Source organism: Triturus cristatus, chromosome 11 (assembly GCF_964204655.1).
Source record: "Triturus cristatus chromosome 11, aTriCri1.1, whole genome shotgun sequence".
Taxonomy (NCBI): domain Eukaryota; kingdom Metazoa; phylum Chordata; class Amphibia; order Caudata; family Salamandridae; genus Triturus; species Triturus cristatus.
Window position 1 is genome coordinate 86540481 of NC_140594.1, and position 16309 is coordinate 86556789.

Consider the following 16309-nt stretch of genomic DNA (forward strand, 5'->3'; position numbering starts at 1 on the left):
AGCCTTAGACACCTCGTCAGACGACAGCATGGGCCCAGAAGACCGCACCGGGCCCCAGGAAGGGAGCCATGCCACTGTGCCCCACACCTCACAGGCAGCACAGACGGAAGCAAGAGGGCGCCGCAGGTCGCGTGTCCAGAGTCCACCAGCACCCACTGACGGCCATCGAGGGCCAAATGTTGAAGCAACAGCGCCTGCAATCAAAGGCAGTCATGTCAGTCCAGAGGCACATGCGGGTGATGAAGACAACATTAGTCAACATGGACACCAACATTAGCGGCATGGCTGCGGGCATTCGGGACATGTCCCAGTCAATCCAGCAGTTGTGCAGCAAATTAGATGCTGACATCGAAGCACGGCGCCGGGAACGCCAGAGAAGGGACACTACCAGCAGGGCACTCAACCGTCTGGCAACTGCGACTTCTCTACTGTGCCGGCGCTCTGTGACGATGCAGGAGGGCCTAACACAGTGCTGCAGCGACCTGTCTCGGGGGATGGTGCAGGTGACAAGTGCACTAGGGGTGCTATTGACTAGTCAGGCGTCGACAACTGCTGCAGGGGATGCTGCGGAGAGCATCGACACCAGCAGCAGCATCACACCCCCCGTCCCAGAAGCACGCAGGAGCAGCAGGCGGCTTGGGGTTGGCTCCAGTGAGGATGCACAGGCCGTGCAATCCACCACTGCAGCGCGTATGCGCAAACATTGATGTAGCCCTGCTTAGCCACTTCCCATTGGGTGACGTAACCCTGGACATACTCCTTGTATAGATGGTATATTGCCAGATTGGCCTGTTCATGTGTTCATGGCGTGGTGCCACATTAAAACTACGTCAGGACTTCTCACAACTCGCTGTGTCCCCTTACTTACTCAGAAATAGTTGCATGTGATATCTGCCCGTCTCTCTCTCCCATCGATTGCAGTTGGCACTCTAGCTGCGTTGCCCTCTGGCTGGCCTGACTCATCCTCGTTGTCCTCAAAATATGTCAGTTCCACATCTGTACCTTTTTTCGTGGCAAGGTTGTGCAGCATTGCACAAGTGGCAATAATCTTGCAGCAGGTGATGGGTTTGTACTGGCGTGCGCCTCCGCTCTTGTGCAGGCAGCGGAACCTGCTCTTCAGTAGTCCAAACGTGCGCTCCACCACATTGCGTGTTGTTTTGTGTGCCACGTTGTATCGTCTCTCACTCTGGGTTGCTGGGTGTAGGTAGGGAGTGAGGATGAATGACCGGCATGCATATGCACTGTCGCCTGGATGAGTAAAAGGGAACCATCAGTTACATGCCTCTATGCACTATGATTTGCAGGTTTCAAGGGGTGTCACTGTTACTTACCTAGCAGGTATCCCTCTCCGAATTCTCCGGCACTCAGTCGTGTGTAGATCCCACTATTCTGGAAGATGTAAGAGTCGTGGGTGCTCCCAGGAAACTTTGCAACAATATCTGTGATGATGTTCCCTGCATCACAGATCACCTGCACATTGATGGAGTGGGTGGACTTCCTGTTCCTGTAGATGTGCTCTGTATCAGCTGGTGGACAGATTGGGATGTGTGTACCATCAATACAGCCGATGACATGGGGGAACTGTGCCATGTGATAAAAGTCTGTTTTTGTTTTCTGCAGTGCAGCCTGTGTGTTTGGGAAGCTTATGTAGTGGTGCATTCTCTGCATCATGGCATCCAGGAACTTCCTGAAGAAACGTGACAGGCAACTCTGGGATACCCCACCCACAGCAGCTATCACCACCTGATAACTGCCGGATGCCAGCAGATGTAGGCTGCAGAGCACCTGCACATGTGGGGGTATGGCGTGCGCCCTTCTTATTGGATGGTCCAGGAGTGGCTGTAGGTCCCTGATTAAGTCCATGATGGTTTCGGGGTCTAGCCTGTACCTCTCATGTATCTCTGCATCAGTCAGCTGGAATAGTGTGATGCGCTGTCTGTAGATTTGTTCCTCCCGTCGCCACACCCTCAGTCCTGCTGCCTGTAGACGTAGGCGCCTTGCAATGACGTACATAGCGGCCATGTTGTCCACGCTGTAGCATTTTGGGATTGCTCATATGCATTGTTGATGGTTACCACCTGCTTTCAATCCGTGTTAATTACCGACTCTAATTTACCGATTTTCTTGGATTTCTTAATTACCGAGTGCTCCTACATGTCATTTTCATTTTTACCACTTCATATTTACCACTTCATATTTACCGATTCGTTAATTATGTATTCGGTAACTCTGAATCGGTATTTTGGAATTCGGTAAATATGAATCGGTATTTACCGCCTCATATTTACCGAAAATTGGTTTTGGGACTCCTACATCTCACTTGTCTGAATACCGGTCGGTAACGGCATATTTACCGAAAATCGGCCGTTACCGACCGGTATTCGGCTACCTACATGAGGCCCTTTGTCTTCCTTAGAAGTGTTTATTTCAACTTTCCACGATTGGTTCATTTTTATAAGTTCTTCTAGCTTTTAGGGCAAAATATGCATATAGCAGTTGAGCTTAGGAGTGGTGAGCAGGGCCGGCTTTTGGGCAGTGCGACTGGTACGGGTAAACAAGGCGCTGACCTAGGGAGGGGCACTGTGCTCCGCAGCTTCTTACGATTTAAAAACGCCTGCTGCAGAGTTTCTTGTGCATCCAGATTTCGGTTAACAATAAAAATGTCAAGATAACTTTTGTAATTAATGTTCTTGCTAGAGAAATAGATCAGAGTTGTGTGTAGTGGCAGTTTTGACTCGCCATAAAGTAGCACAGAGGGTTAATATGCCTGCTGCAAAGAACAGATCTGTATTTTATTTGACTAGGTGAGTGGATTAGTAAAAACAGCCTTTGCCAGCGCTTTAAAACAGATTAAATATATGTGAGAGAGGGGCTATGGAGAGATGACGGGCACTTTTGCCAGATGGTAGTAGGGAATCCAAGGAGGAGGTCATTGGTGAAGGGGTGCCAAAAAAGACTGTAGCACCGGGCACCACCAGAGCTGAAGCCGGCCCTGGTGGTGAGTGACGAGCTGCAAGCATTGCATGTGCCGAAAGTGCTTACCCTGCCTTCTCAGCACCTCCTCTAAAGTGTCTTGATTATGAACTGCTCTGTCATTGGATGGCTGATGCTGCGCCACTCACTTATAAAGCATCACAACTCCTGACAGCAGCCAGAGCACCATCGCGATACAGCCTCTCAGAAATATTCTACAAATTAAACAGCTGATCATCTCTGATGCCTGTCTGCGGCCGGTGTGTTTTTTTCCTACCTGCCCTTCGAGTTTCTTTCTCTCCAGCGAGTGGAAATGGAGAGGTTGGCGCAGGGCAGATATGAGGAAAAACACTGCTCTGAGGAGCCAACAAGTAAAATAAATGCAGTCTACACAGGCAAGATGCCCCCCCTTGCTCCAGAACCCCGGTGCCACTGCACTGGCTGCACCACTGATAGCTCTGCTCCTGATTTCGTACCTTCCAATGCGTCCCAGCAGAGTCCTGCAACTGGAGCTGCAAACCTTCTCCTGCCCCACACAGCACTGTGCTGCCTCGTCCCTGCTCAGAGGAGCAGTGCCCTGTTGAGAATGCTCTCTCTGAGGGCCCCATCCCACTCTTGTCAGGGTCCTGGCGGGCGCTGACCGAAGAGAAACAATGTGAGTTGTTACTTTGTTTCTCTTCATTCCTGGGTCAGCGCGAGGAGCTCAGAGCAGGCTGCAGACTGCAGCTGCTTTAGAGCAAGAGACACAGCTCTCTACTGATAAATTGAGGGGGCCCACCTTTACATACTGAAGACGGGGTCCCCCCCCCGCATCGCAGGGGCTGCGGGGTTGTTTGTTACGCCCCTGCATGGGGACATATTTACAAGGGACTATCACCACCAGAACCTCACATTTAGTGACGTTCTGGTGGTGATATCCCCTTCTCCTTATCTAGAAAGCAGCGTTTAGCCACTTAACATGGATTAGCGCTACCCTGTAAATAAGACCCCTTTTCATGCTTCACTTAGGATGAAAGGAGCGGGCAATGGGTGTTACAGTGGGCTTTCCGCTGCAACACCCATTGCTTTTTGACGCCCCGTATTTACAAAGATGGGGCACCGCCAAAAACTAAGGCCAGGTAAAACCTAGTCTTAGGATGGAGAAACGAGGAGAAATGATTAACTTCTTCTCACATTTTGCTCTTTCTATGTCTGCTGCATTTTGCAGCACACACAGAAAGAGCAAAGCGACCATTATTGATTGTTTATGCGCAGTAAGGTGTCCCTTCCTGCACATAAACAATCGCCCCTGCAGCGCACGCACCCTTGCAACAAGGAGCAAGGGTGTCTGCACTGGTGCTAGGCAGCTACTTTAGCGTCAGCGCTAGGGGAAACGCTGGGGTGCGCCGTATTTTGGTAAGTATGGTGCATTCTTGCATTTGAAAAATTGTCGGAGCACAGCATTACCAATTTTGGAGTAACACCGCACTCCGACATTTATTGTTAATTCCCCCTTTGGTGTCTTATACAGGACATAATTCAACATAAACTAAATAAAATGCAATATTCATTCTATTTCCTAGTGTGACCGTGTAATTTTGTATTGGCCCTTGAAGGGGAGCGGCTGATAACAGCAGGGGCTTTCTTGGCTTGAAGCCCCCCCCCCCTTCTAAGTCCCCACCTCCTCCTCCTCACATGGTATTTTTTTTAAGTTAGATCTGTAAACCTGCTGGCAATTACATTGTAAAATATTGCTTGACATAGTTTAAATGGTGTTGGAAAGTTCGATTGTTCTTTTTTCCTTAGTACAAATTGCCACTTATGTTTTGATTATTTTATTTTTGGAAGCATTAAACTCCCTCGCTTCCTTTGCTCACAAGGATTCCCTTCTTTTCGGAGGTCAGTGTGCCCATCACTCAGCCATCTATATCGCGACAGGAGAATCTCTCGACAGGCGCTTCAGGCACTTCATGCACAAGGTATTGGAAGACTTTCGCTTTTCCTCTCCTGCCCTGGAGGCGTAAGTGCTGGACAACACCTCTGAGGGAAGAGAACAACACGATCTGGATGCTGAGAAAGGAAATGATTCGGTTCAAGTTTAGTTTCATTTGTGGCCGAGGTTCTTGTCTCACTTCCCCGTCGCTCTGTGTCACTGTGACGCTTTGTTGCCTTCCCAGACCTGACAGTAATAATCCGCCTCGTCCTCCGCCAGGGCCCCGGTGATGAGCAGGTGGCAGGTGTTACTGGAGGGGTCCTTGGAGGCCGAGAAGCGTTCAGGGGTCCCTGAAGCTCTGTCCGTGCTAGTGTAATAATCCAGCAGGTACCTGGGGGGGCTTCCGGGTCTCTGTTGGTACCAGCGGATGTAGTAGTCGCTGACCTTGAACCCGCTGCTCATCACGCAGGGCAGTCTGGCCGTCTGTCCCGGGGTCACTGACACTGAGGAGGGCTGGGTCAGAGTTGGCAGAGAAAAGGAACCTGCAACAAAATACAGGGGACTCATGATTACATTAGTCTGACCCTTTTATTTCAAACTTAATGAATTAATTCCAAGTAAACACATTCAGCGCCTACAGGCACAGAGGGCGCTGAGCGCGAGGAGGAGGGGGGTCCAGGACATGCTGCAGCGACCAGGAGGGATCTGGTCTGAGGTGCAGGCAGATCTCTGGGTGGGGCCCCAACTTCCTCCTTAAATCCTTGCAGGGCAGTGGGGTGTGAGGGGGGCGGAGGTGGTCAGCTCCTCTTTATGCAAACAGACTCGCGGCTCATTGGCTGCTTCAGGGCCCTCCTGACCCCTTCAAACCATCCTCACTCCTTCCTGCATCTCTCAGAGGCTCCATCACTCGAGTTCACTGTAGGAGAGAGTCACAGTGCAGGGTTTATAGGAGCAGACAAGTTTCATGCATGTCTAACTAGGTATGATAAATAAATGTTACCCCACAAAGTATCTCCTGGTAACTCCTTTGACCAACAATGCTGGCCCAAGTTAATCTTTACATTTAAACTGATTATGAGTGATATATATTTCGTGGAGTCCCAGCCAAAAACGACAGGATAATGTTAGCAGTTTGAAAGATGTGTCCTAAATAGAGCGGACAAGTGCCAATAATAGGCGATGTCCCTCCTACCTAGTCTAGAGTCTGTCTGCCACAGTACACGTGACTTCACCCCTGAGACTTTGCTCAAGGCACTGGTCTGGAACGTTAAGTCTCAAACATCGGTTATTTGAACGGTGACGGGCGCCACCCAGGGGCTATATCTGGAACTCATTCTCCCTCGCAGAATGCTGCAATGAATTCATCGCATGACAGGTTACAGTAAACTTTTACTGAAGGTGCTCTGGTGACACTGAGTTGCGTCAACTCTGCAGCAGATCGGATTTTACACTCGAACGGATGCTTGTGCCAAAGTAGAGTGCAGCAGTAATTGTCATTGCATGATGTAGGCCCAAACCTTTTATAATCTGCACAAAGAGGCATAATGAAGCAGTCCCAGTGAACACACCCCTCGGATTCAATGCGATGCCAGGTCCACTAACGTCAAGCAAAGTAGTGTCACAAAACTTTGTGTAGATCCAAGGGACAAAGAAAAACAGCCACAAAAATGGAACATCGCCAGTGCTTAATTTGTAAAAGAGTAAGTGCCAGGACCATATCTTTTTTGCAGACGTCTGACATCTCTGCCGAACAATGAATTGATGAATACAAAGGCTGTACAATTTAATTTCACCTCATACTCTTTCTTCTGCCAACACACTCTCCCTGCGTTGTTATCTTACTCTTGCTTGCTGTTCCTTTTCATCCGTGCTTTCTCTGTCACTGTTTTCCTATCTTTCTCCTACTTCTTTCGAATTTGTTTATTTTTTTTCTCTCTTGTTCTGGGTCAAAGTCTGATGATTAAAAATGACACTGAGTACCCAATATAGAGTGCTGTTGGGTCCCACCTGCAAGCACCGGATCAAATGAAACACTGATTGTAGCGCAATATTTCCACATCTAACATGATTTTCAAGTAATTACATACATTACTCTATCTTCTCTTGGTTGGCTGTCTCTTCTTAGAGATCTGTATTTGAGATTGAGGGGCATACTTACAAAAAAATGTGGGAGCGTGGTGCTATGCCAAATTTGGCAACGACGGTCGCTGACATTTGTAAAACTCACGGATGCGCCGTATTCACAAGAATACAGCACACCCCTGTGTTTCCTCTAGTGCTGGCACAATAAAGCTGCCTAGCACCAGCGCAGGCATCCTACTACCATGTTGCAAGGGTTCCTGCGCTGCAGGGGGGATTGTGTATGTGCAGGAAGGGACAACTTCCTCCACATAAACAATAATGGTGATTTGTTTTTTCTATGTGTGCTGCAGAATGCAGCACAAATGGAAAGACAAAAAACAAGAACAAGGAGCGCGCGGCGAAACAAGATGGCCGCTACGTGAGGAGCTCCGCTCGGTCGAGCCGGCTCATCACGAAGGATTTGCGTTTTAGCAATGCAGATTTGGAAAAAAGAATGGATTCTGACGTCGGATGTGGAAACGCTTGACTTGGCAAGTTTTCAGACCATTTTGCCTTCTATGCAGCGTTTTATTTCCATCTGCTGCAATTTTGTTTCTCTTTGGCCCATTTCTTCCTAAAACTGACGCTTTTTTTTTTTTTGTTTTTTTTTTTAAAACCTTTATTACAATTTCGAAAAGATACAAGTATGGGCCTACAACCAACAGGCCGGCCGCTAAACGCAGTGTAAACCTAGGCAGGACTTAATATGCACATCAATGAGGCAACAAAAGAGTCACTAAAGCGCTAATCCTCGCCGTCAGCCATAGCCGCAGTCCATAAACAAACAGAAAAGGTTTCATTTTTTGAAAAACAGAAAACATCAAACACACAAGGCAGAGGAGGTTAATGGCAAGAACCTGTGCTCCTCGTATCGAGGGAGTAGACCTACCCGGGTAGACAGAGGGGGGAGGAGGGGGGCAAGGCAGAAGCGACATACTCGCATGTCGCAGGAGCATATAGGAATGCGCGGGCTAGGGAGACAGAGCAGTATCCATCTCACGCGTCTGAGGCGGGGCGCAAATACCTCCGCGATAGGAGTTCCAGGGACCCCACACCTTAATCCACTTCCCAGGCTTGCCTCTCGCCACATACACCGTTTTTTCTCTAAACATACACCAGTCCATGTGTTCTTTCCACTCGGAGACCGTTGGCGGCCTCTGTGAGCCCCACAATTGTGCGATGTCATGCTTCGCTATCATATAACCTAGAGTCACCCATTGCGTCTGCGTCACGTTATAATCAGTCGGTTCCCAGACATTCAGCAAGCATCTACGTGCCTCCGGCAACAAGGCAACATGCGTGACTTCCTCCAACACCGCATGCACTCTGCACCAAAACCGAGTCACCTCCGGACACTCCCACAAGATATGGAGAAAAGTCCCCAATAGCCCACAGCCTCGCTTACACAAACCATCCACCGAATACCCCATACGCATCAAACCAGGCCCCGTGACGTACACTCTATGCAGTATCTTAAGCTGGAGGAACCGCAACCGGGCCGGGATAGCCACCTCTTTCGGGGAGGCCACCGCTGACACCCAGTCCTCGTCGTCCAGCTCTATACCGTCGGCAATCCATGTCTCCCGCAATGAGGCCAGCAAACCCATTCGATCATTGATAAGCTTTTTATAAATTAACGAAATGGTGCTATCCGGCACATAGCCGTCCAATACTCTATCTTCCAACGGGGAATGCTCCGGAATAGACGCCACGTCTGAAAACACGGAACACAAGGCGTGATGAACTTGAACATACCGATAGTATTCCCTATCATTCAACTGGTATTCCGTTTTCAGCATGTCGAACGTCTTAAATTTCCCTTTCGTCCAGAGATCCCCCACCGTGCTGACACCAATCGTATCCCACTTCTCAAAGCCTTTCGTAGTATACAGACAACCCAAACGCTGGGACGCGTACAATGGCGTAGCCCGGGTCAAGCGATCCCTCCACCCCATCGCCGCATTTGCTGCATGCCACACCTGCACCGCGACCCGCGTCGGGCCCGTCAACCGCGCATCAAGGGACCCCGAGTATAGTGCTCGATTATAGTCTCCACCTGGCAGTAGCAATTTGTCCATCTCAAAAGCCGGGTTCAAAGCAGGGCCATACATCCCGTGATTGACGGCCGCCAACTGGGAGGCCCAGTAATATCGCTTAATGTCAGGGAGGGCGACCCCCCCGTCATACCAAGGTAGGGTCAGTTTGGCAAGAGCGATCCGCGGCCGTCCATCCCAAAACAATCGACGCTGGAGACACTCCACCTCCCGAAAATAACGGGCCGGCACTACGTCCATAGTGTTCTGCAGGGCGTATAGAAAGCGTGGTAGCGACATCATTTTGAACAATGCTGCCCGGCCAAGCGGCGAGAGCGGCAACCCGCCACGTCTGCCCGCAGGCGCTGAAGGGGGGGGAGAAGATTCCGTTCATACCGGGCCACCGGATCCAGGGTTATAAAGATACCCAAATACGTGAACCCCGACTCGGCAATCTGGATAGGGCACCCCCGCGGAAGGGGGGGGCCTCCCCGGAGAGAACGTAGATACAAGACTTAGCCCAGTTAATTACCAATCCGGAGTTGCGACCAAAGGAGCTCAACACATCCACCAATACAATGAGCGATTTGCGCGGAGATGCAAGATACAAGAGGATATCGTCCGCATATAGGGAAACTCGATCCTCGTATTTTGGCGTCCATCTAAGGCCACGTATCGAGGGGTGCCACCGCAACCATTCCGCAAGGGGTTCCAAACAAAGCGCAAAGAGAAGGGGCGACAGTGGACATCCCTGTCGGGTGCCCCTACCCAAAACAAAGGGAGCCGACACCCGTCCGTTGACCACTACCTGTGCCAGTGGGTTATCATAAAGCAATTTCACCCAACCGATAAACCCTGGGCCAAACCCAAACTTCGCCAACGCCGCCCAGATGTATGGCCATTCCAAGGTGTCGAACGCCCTGGTAGCATCCAAGGACGCCAAGATGGCCGGTTCTCGAATGAATGGGGCGCGAGCAAGGACGCCATGCAGTCGCCGCAGGTTCAAAGCGGTATTGCGATGGGGAATAAAACCGGACTGATCCTGATGAATCAGGTCGCCCACAACCCGGATCAGACGATTGGCCAGTACCTTAGCGAGGATTTTGGGCTCCGCGTTCAATAAAGAGATAGGCCTGTAAGAAGCACACCGATCCCGCGGCTTCCCTTCCTTATAGATAACAACAATAGTAGCAAGACGTTGGTCAGAAGGGAGGGAGCCCGCCGCCTGAGCCTCAAGGAACATGTCCCGAAGATACGGGGCGATCGCATCCGGGCGCAGCTTATACAATTCGATGGGAAGTCCATTGGGACCCATGGCCTTACCCGAGGCAATGGAGCGAATGGCCAAAGCAATCTCGTCCGGCGATAGGGCCGCATCCATCAATACTTTATCCTCATCTGATAGGGAAGGCAGAGTAATATCTCGAAGCAGTAGTCAGGAGTCTTCCTCCGATCGCCCTGAGACCGGAGAGTAGACCCCGTGAAAATACTCCGCAAAGCAGTCAACAATGTCACCGGGGTCTGTCACACGCACACCATCCACCCTCTCAATCTCCGGTACCACTCGACTCGCTGTCTCCATCTTATCCAACCAAGCAATCGACTTCCCGGCCTTATCACCCATATCGTACAACCGCCCCTGTTGCTCCCTGCTCATACTCCTAGCAGATTCAGTAACCAGCGCCTTATAATCGGCCTGCTGAAGCTCCAGCACATGCAATCTGTCATCCGTAACACCCTGCTCCAAATCACTCTCCAACTCGGTGATCTCATTTTCTAGCCGAACAACCTCCTGCGCCTCGCATTTTTTGGTGTGGGAAATGAGAGATAGGGCCTGGCCCCGGAGCACCGTCTTAAAGGCCTCCCAAAGGGAGATGGCGGAAGACACCGACCCCACGTTATCATCAAAATAGTGTTCCAAAGACTTAACCAAGTCTGCACGAATCGTGGGGTTCCGGAGGTACCAGGGGTTGATCGGGGCCACCCTCCCCTCCGCCCCCAGGGCGATATCTAGGTGTAGCAAGAGGGGGGAGTGATCAGATATACCGCGCGCCAAGTGTCGCACCTGTCCGATTGTGGTAAATAATTTCATTACCGGGACTTAATTTGATACAGAAACATAATAAAATAGCTCAGTAAATAAGAGGCAGAATCCGTGGCATTAGAGGTTCGGAATGGGATTTATACAAGTGGTCGATTATAATCGGTTGCTCCAAGTTCCATCACCACGAAGGTTCAGGAAGTGAAGTACATACATTATTGACAATCAATTACTTTTATACAATAGGTATTACAGTGAGGCAAATACTAGAGGCGTAACAATTGATAGCAAAGATAATATCTCGCATGCGTAGCTGAAATAGGCGTAACTGGGAATGGTTTAAAGAACGTCATCAGATGTGATGTCATAAGAGGGCGGTTACATGAAAGAATTTCGCAATGTCAGCAGAAATACTTGACAGATATGCGCGCGCAGCAGCATGACGTGTGATTGACGTGTAACTAGGGGGTGAAGGGGACTTGACATTTGGCTCTACATGTGGCGACAGAAGTCTGGAGGGTCAAGTCAACCTAATCCCAAATCATATCTAACATCCTATGTTTAAAGAACTATGTTATCCAAAAGAGAGGTCTCTTCGAGTAGAATCTTATTCTATACTGACTATACTGACTGTTAGTGCGTGTACAAGCGTCTAAATGTCTACATTAGATGCGAGGGCGGAATCTTCCATAGTAACAGGGCTATGAATTACTTGCATAAAGACAGAGAAGCCGGGCCTTTTGCTCGGTAGCTGGAAGAATGTTTACTTAAACTACTAGACAGGAATGCATCGGGCAGGGAACGGAGCAGATAATTTCCGAAGGTGAAATACAGTTCTTGGCAGGCAGCAAGCTGATGTCGGGCATCGTGAGCCGCGCAGAGGATGAGACAAAGTTCATGGTCACAGATGCAGGCTCGGACTGGAGCTTCAGAGACAGAAAGCAAGAAAAGCTTGATGACAGAATCAGGGCCTATTTGCCTGGACTGTAAAATGGCATAAGTGAACCATATAAAGGCGGTGGCCTTTCGTACTTAGGAATGGAATATCCGGCCCATTCATGGCGGATCAACAGAGGACATGTTAACGGTGGACGCACATGTATTTGCGTCTTCATAACTGGAACTGGAGGGAACATACATGTATTTGTAACATGCACATAGAACCGTTGGGGTCCAAGATAGGGGACATAACTGATCAGAAAAATCCATATTTCCACATTCCCTCCTTGTCCCCTACTTGCCCGTCAAGAGATATCAATCTTCATTAATCCATTGATCTGTTCATATAGCATCATTTGTTCTTCTTTCTTCTTCCGGGATCTTGAATGAAAATCTTGATGTGGAATGCACGATGTGGCACACAGACCACAAATCGCTGGTCCACATTGTAGGCATAAGCAGCAACTGAATAGTATGAGAAAGCCAATACCTAGGAAGGATAGGACCTTCCATCCAAAGGTAGATAATACATTCCAAAACCAACCGGACCAAGTCCAGGTGCCTGGATTCTGGTGTATCTGGCTTACAATCTTATGAAGGCGAGTTATGGCTTTATATACAGATGGCGAATTTTCTGGTATGAAAATGCAACAGCTTGATCCGATGACCCTACAAGCTCCGCCCCTATCGGTCAGGATGACGTCAAGGACAAGACGATTTTGAAGCACAACAATCCGCATAGCAGACTGCTCTTCTGTTAAATTGCCTAAGGCGGAAATAGTTTCGTTCACTACTGCTTCAAGGGTTCTGGTTAATCTACGTATCAGCTTACTATTAGTAACTGTACCTATATAGGGAAAGAGACCTTTATTGAAATCTGTGTATTTTTCCCATGCTGTTTCAGTATAATCGACTATTGGGAGATCTCTCCTTACTCTATTATATACTAAATGAGTATTTCTGTGATAATCAGGAGGAGCTAGAAAAACAGGTGGCAAAAGAAATCCAATGTAGCAGGTACCATCCCAATCTAGAGGCAAACGTACATATGCCGTCTGACCACATATGAAATAGGAATGGCGGGAAGCTCTAAATGTAGACTTGCCTTGATCACTGAATTCTACTACAGTGGTGCATCTACTATGGCCCATATGTATGGAACCATTCTTTCTTACACATAATTCACCTTTTACTGGAAATATTGACATAGCGGGCAAAATTGGAGTAGCTTCGGATTCGACGTTTAGGATCATAAGATTAAGCGTAAAATTACCTAATCCATACACTTCATTTTCGAGATCAGTTCCTGTTCTCTGGGGAAATCCCTCCTTGTTAGGATAGCAGACCTTAAGTAAAACTAAATTCAAATTTCCCCATACCCAGTTATCTTGATAAACTGCAGAATTCGAATCTAGAGAATTAATTAGACTAAACCATGCTCCACAGGAGCCGTTGTGTGTGAACGGGTATGGAAAGAGAGGTAGAATTCCTTTATAATTCTGATAGGGAGGGAGTCGGCCACATATCCAACAATTGGTAGCATTGCTGACCTGATGGGAATGATGTAACATATTAATAAACGTGTTATTGCGCAGCGCAAATCTATAAGACAACTCAAGCGGAGGTAATTCACTAAAAGAATGTTCGGCAGTAACATTGTAAACATGTCTAGAAATAGGATAATATATGTGCAACAATATACTTGCAGTAATTATTAAAAGACTTGAGAAAAACAAAATTAATAACGTCACTATGCAATGACTACGCAGTGATTTACAGTACGCCTGTCGTTTCAACATTTTTCGGGTGCTTTCTCTATTCAGGTCCAAGGGATACATGTCAGAGACAATTCAACCGCTTCACCTTGGAGAGGACTTAAACAATCAAATTGCTCGACTGATTGGGCCTGAGCTTTAATTTATAATGTTCGGAATCACTTTTTTCCACAAAAGGAAGTTTTGAGTCAATGGGTGAAGACACACAAGGTGTGGTATTCACTTCTGATTGTGGTCCATGAAATTTCTTGATATGACTTGAATGAATCCAGCCTTTCCTGCCCTCGATCTTCACGGCTGTTCTTGTGGTGAGCAACTCCAGCTGGGGCGTCCTCCACCTAGGTTCCAGCTGAGTCTTTCGATCAAAGTTCCTCACGAGGACCAAGTCTCCCGGAACTACGTCATGGGGTTTCACCTCAGTGTTGTCAGGAAAAGCTGCAGCTACCTGTGAACGACAAGATTGTAGTGCAGACATCAAGGAAGCCAAATAATCTGTCAGCATATTACAGTCAATATCAGTTATTTTGCGTGGTATGGGCGTCCCCCACATATTTGGTGGTCTGCCGAAGATCACTTCATACGGGGATAACCCTGTTCGAGAGTGTGCTACCATTCTCATGTAAAAGAGTGCAACTGGTAATGCTACTACCCAGTCAACACCTTTCTCTCTGCATATTTTGGACAATCTTATTTTCAGAGTCTGATTATGTCTTTCTACGAGACCCGCTGCCTCGGGGTGTCGGACACAGTGGAATTTCCACTGATAGCCTAACAGGAGCGAAACGTGTTTCATTAATTCGGACGAGAACGGCTGGCCGTTATCTGAGTGAACAACACGTGGTAAACCGTATCGTGGGAAGAATTCTCGAACCAACTGTTTGGCAGTAGTCGGGGCAGTGTAATCTGAAACCGGGTATGCCTCCGTCCAACGGGAAAGAGCACACACAACTACGAGAACATATTTGAATCCTCTACATCGTTCCATCTGGATATAATCCATCTGGAGGACTTCAAAAGGATGATCAGGAGGCTGAAATCCACCCTGTTCTACGGGGACGCTTTTTCCTGGGTTGAACTGGCAACAGATCATACAGGTACGAACTTTTTGTTTGGCTGCTGCTCGTAAATGTTTATTGAACCAAATGTGTTGAATGCTATCTAGCATAGCTTTTTCTCCTAGATGTGCTGGACTATGTACAGTGTTAATTATAACTTGGACCATTGAATCAGGAAGGAACCACACAGCCTGAGCTACGGGATCTAATGTACTAGAAAAATAAGCACATGGTTTGTGTGCTCCTGCTTGTTCCTGTGTGAGTACTGACAAGGCAGTACCTTCGCGTTCTGTAACAAAGAGTGTAAAATGTTTTCTGTAACATGGTGTTGCTAAAACAGGTGCTTGGCATAGAGCTTTCTTTAAGCTTTCAAAAGCTTGTGTATGTTCCTGAGTCCAAGGGAGAACAGTCGATGTGGCTGCCTCCTGTGTTGTCAACTGAATGAGTGGTTTTGCTAGAAATGCATACTGAGGGATCCACTGTCTACAATATGAAGTGAGGCCTATGAAAGCCCGCACCTCCTTTTGTGTCTTGGGTATTGGCATGTTAGCTATTAACTGAATGCGGTCGGGTGTAAGCTGCCTTCCCTCCTTGGACAGCGAGTGTCCAAGATAAACAACTCGCTGGACACAGAATTGCAGCTTAGAAGGGGACACCTTGTGCCCCTTTTCGGCTAGAAATTGTAAAACTGTCAGTGATGCTTTCTCACATTCGGGTTCGCTTCTAGCGGTGATCAGCAGATCATCGACATATTGAAGCAGAGCAGTGTTAACTGGCATGCGGACACTGTCGAGTTCTCGTTTTAGTGCTTGGCTATAGATGCTGGGGCTTTCTGTAAATCCTTGAGGTGCGCGGGAGAATTTAAAGCTACGTCCATTTAAACTAAATCCGAACAAATATTGGCTTTCCGGATCTATTGGGACGCTGAAAAAAGCATTCTTGAGATCAATTACAGTAAAGAATGTTGCTTCAGAATCAATAGCTGTCAGTAATGATGAGATATCTGGGACCACAGGGAATTGTGGCACAATGCATTTGTTTAATTCGCGCAGATCAATAACCAATCGATATACTGGCGGGGCCTTCGGATCTGTTCGTTTGAGAATCGGAATTATCGGTGAATTACATACATTGGAGTCTGTTTCTACAACCACTCCTTGGGCAATGAGCTCGTCAATGATTTGTAGTAAAGCCACTACAGCATCTGGTGGTAACTTGTATTGTCGCATTCGTGGTAATACCACTCCTGCCTTTAGTGTAACTCGATATGGTGTAATATTCATGCAACCAACATCAGTAGGGCCTTGTGCCCATAGATGTGTAGGTAAAGTCTGCAATCGGGGATCTATGTCTCTAGACACATAATGACCTTTAAAATCACGTAAAAACAATCTTACTCCTTCCGGAGAACAACATATTATAGCTCCTAGAGCTTTCAATGTTTTTATTCCTAACAGGTT

General features: G+C 48.0%; 1 pseudogene; it reads right to left on the reverse strand.

Moving 5' to 3' along the window:
* Positions 1–5101: 5101 nt before the first annotated feature.
* Positions 5102–16309, reverse strand: part of LOC146783291 (immunoglobulin lambda variable 5-37 pseudogene) — a 32534-nt pseudogene continuing 21326 nt past the window's right edge.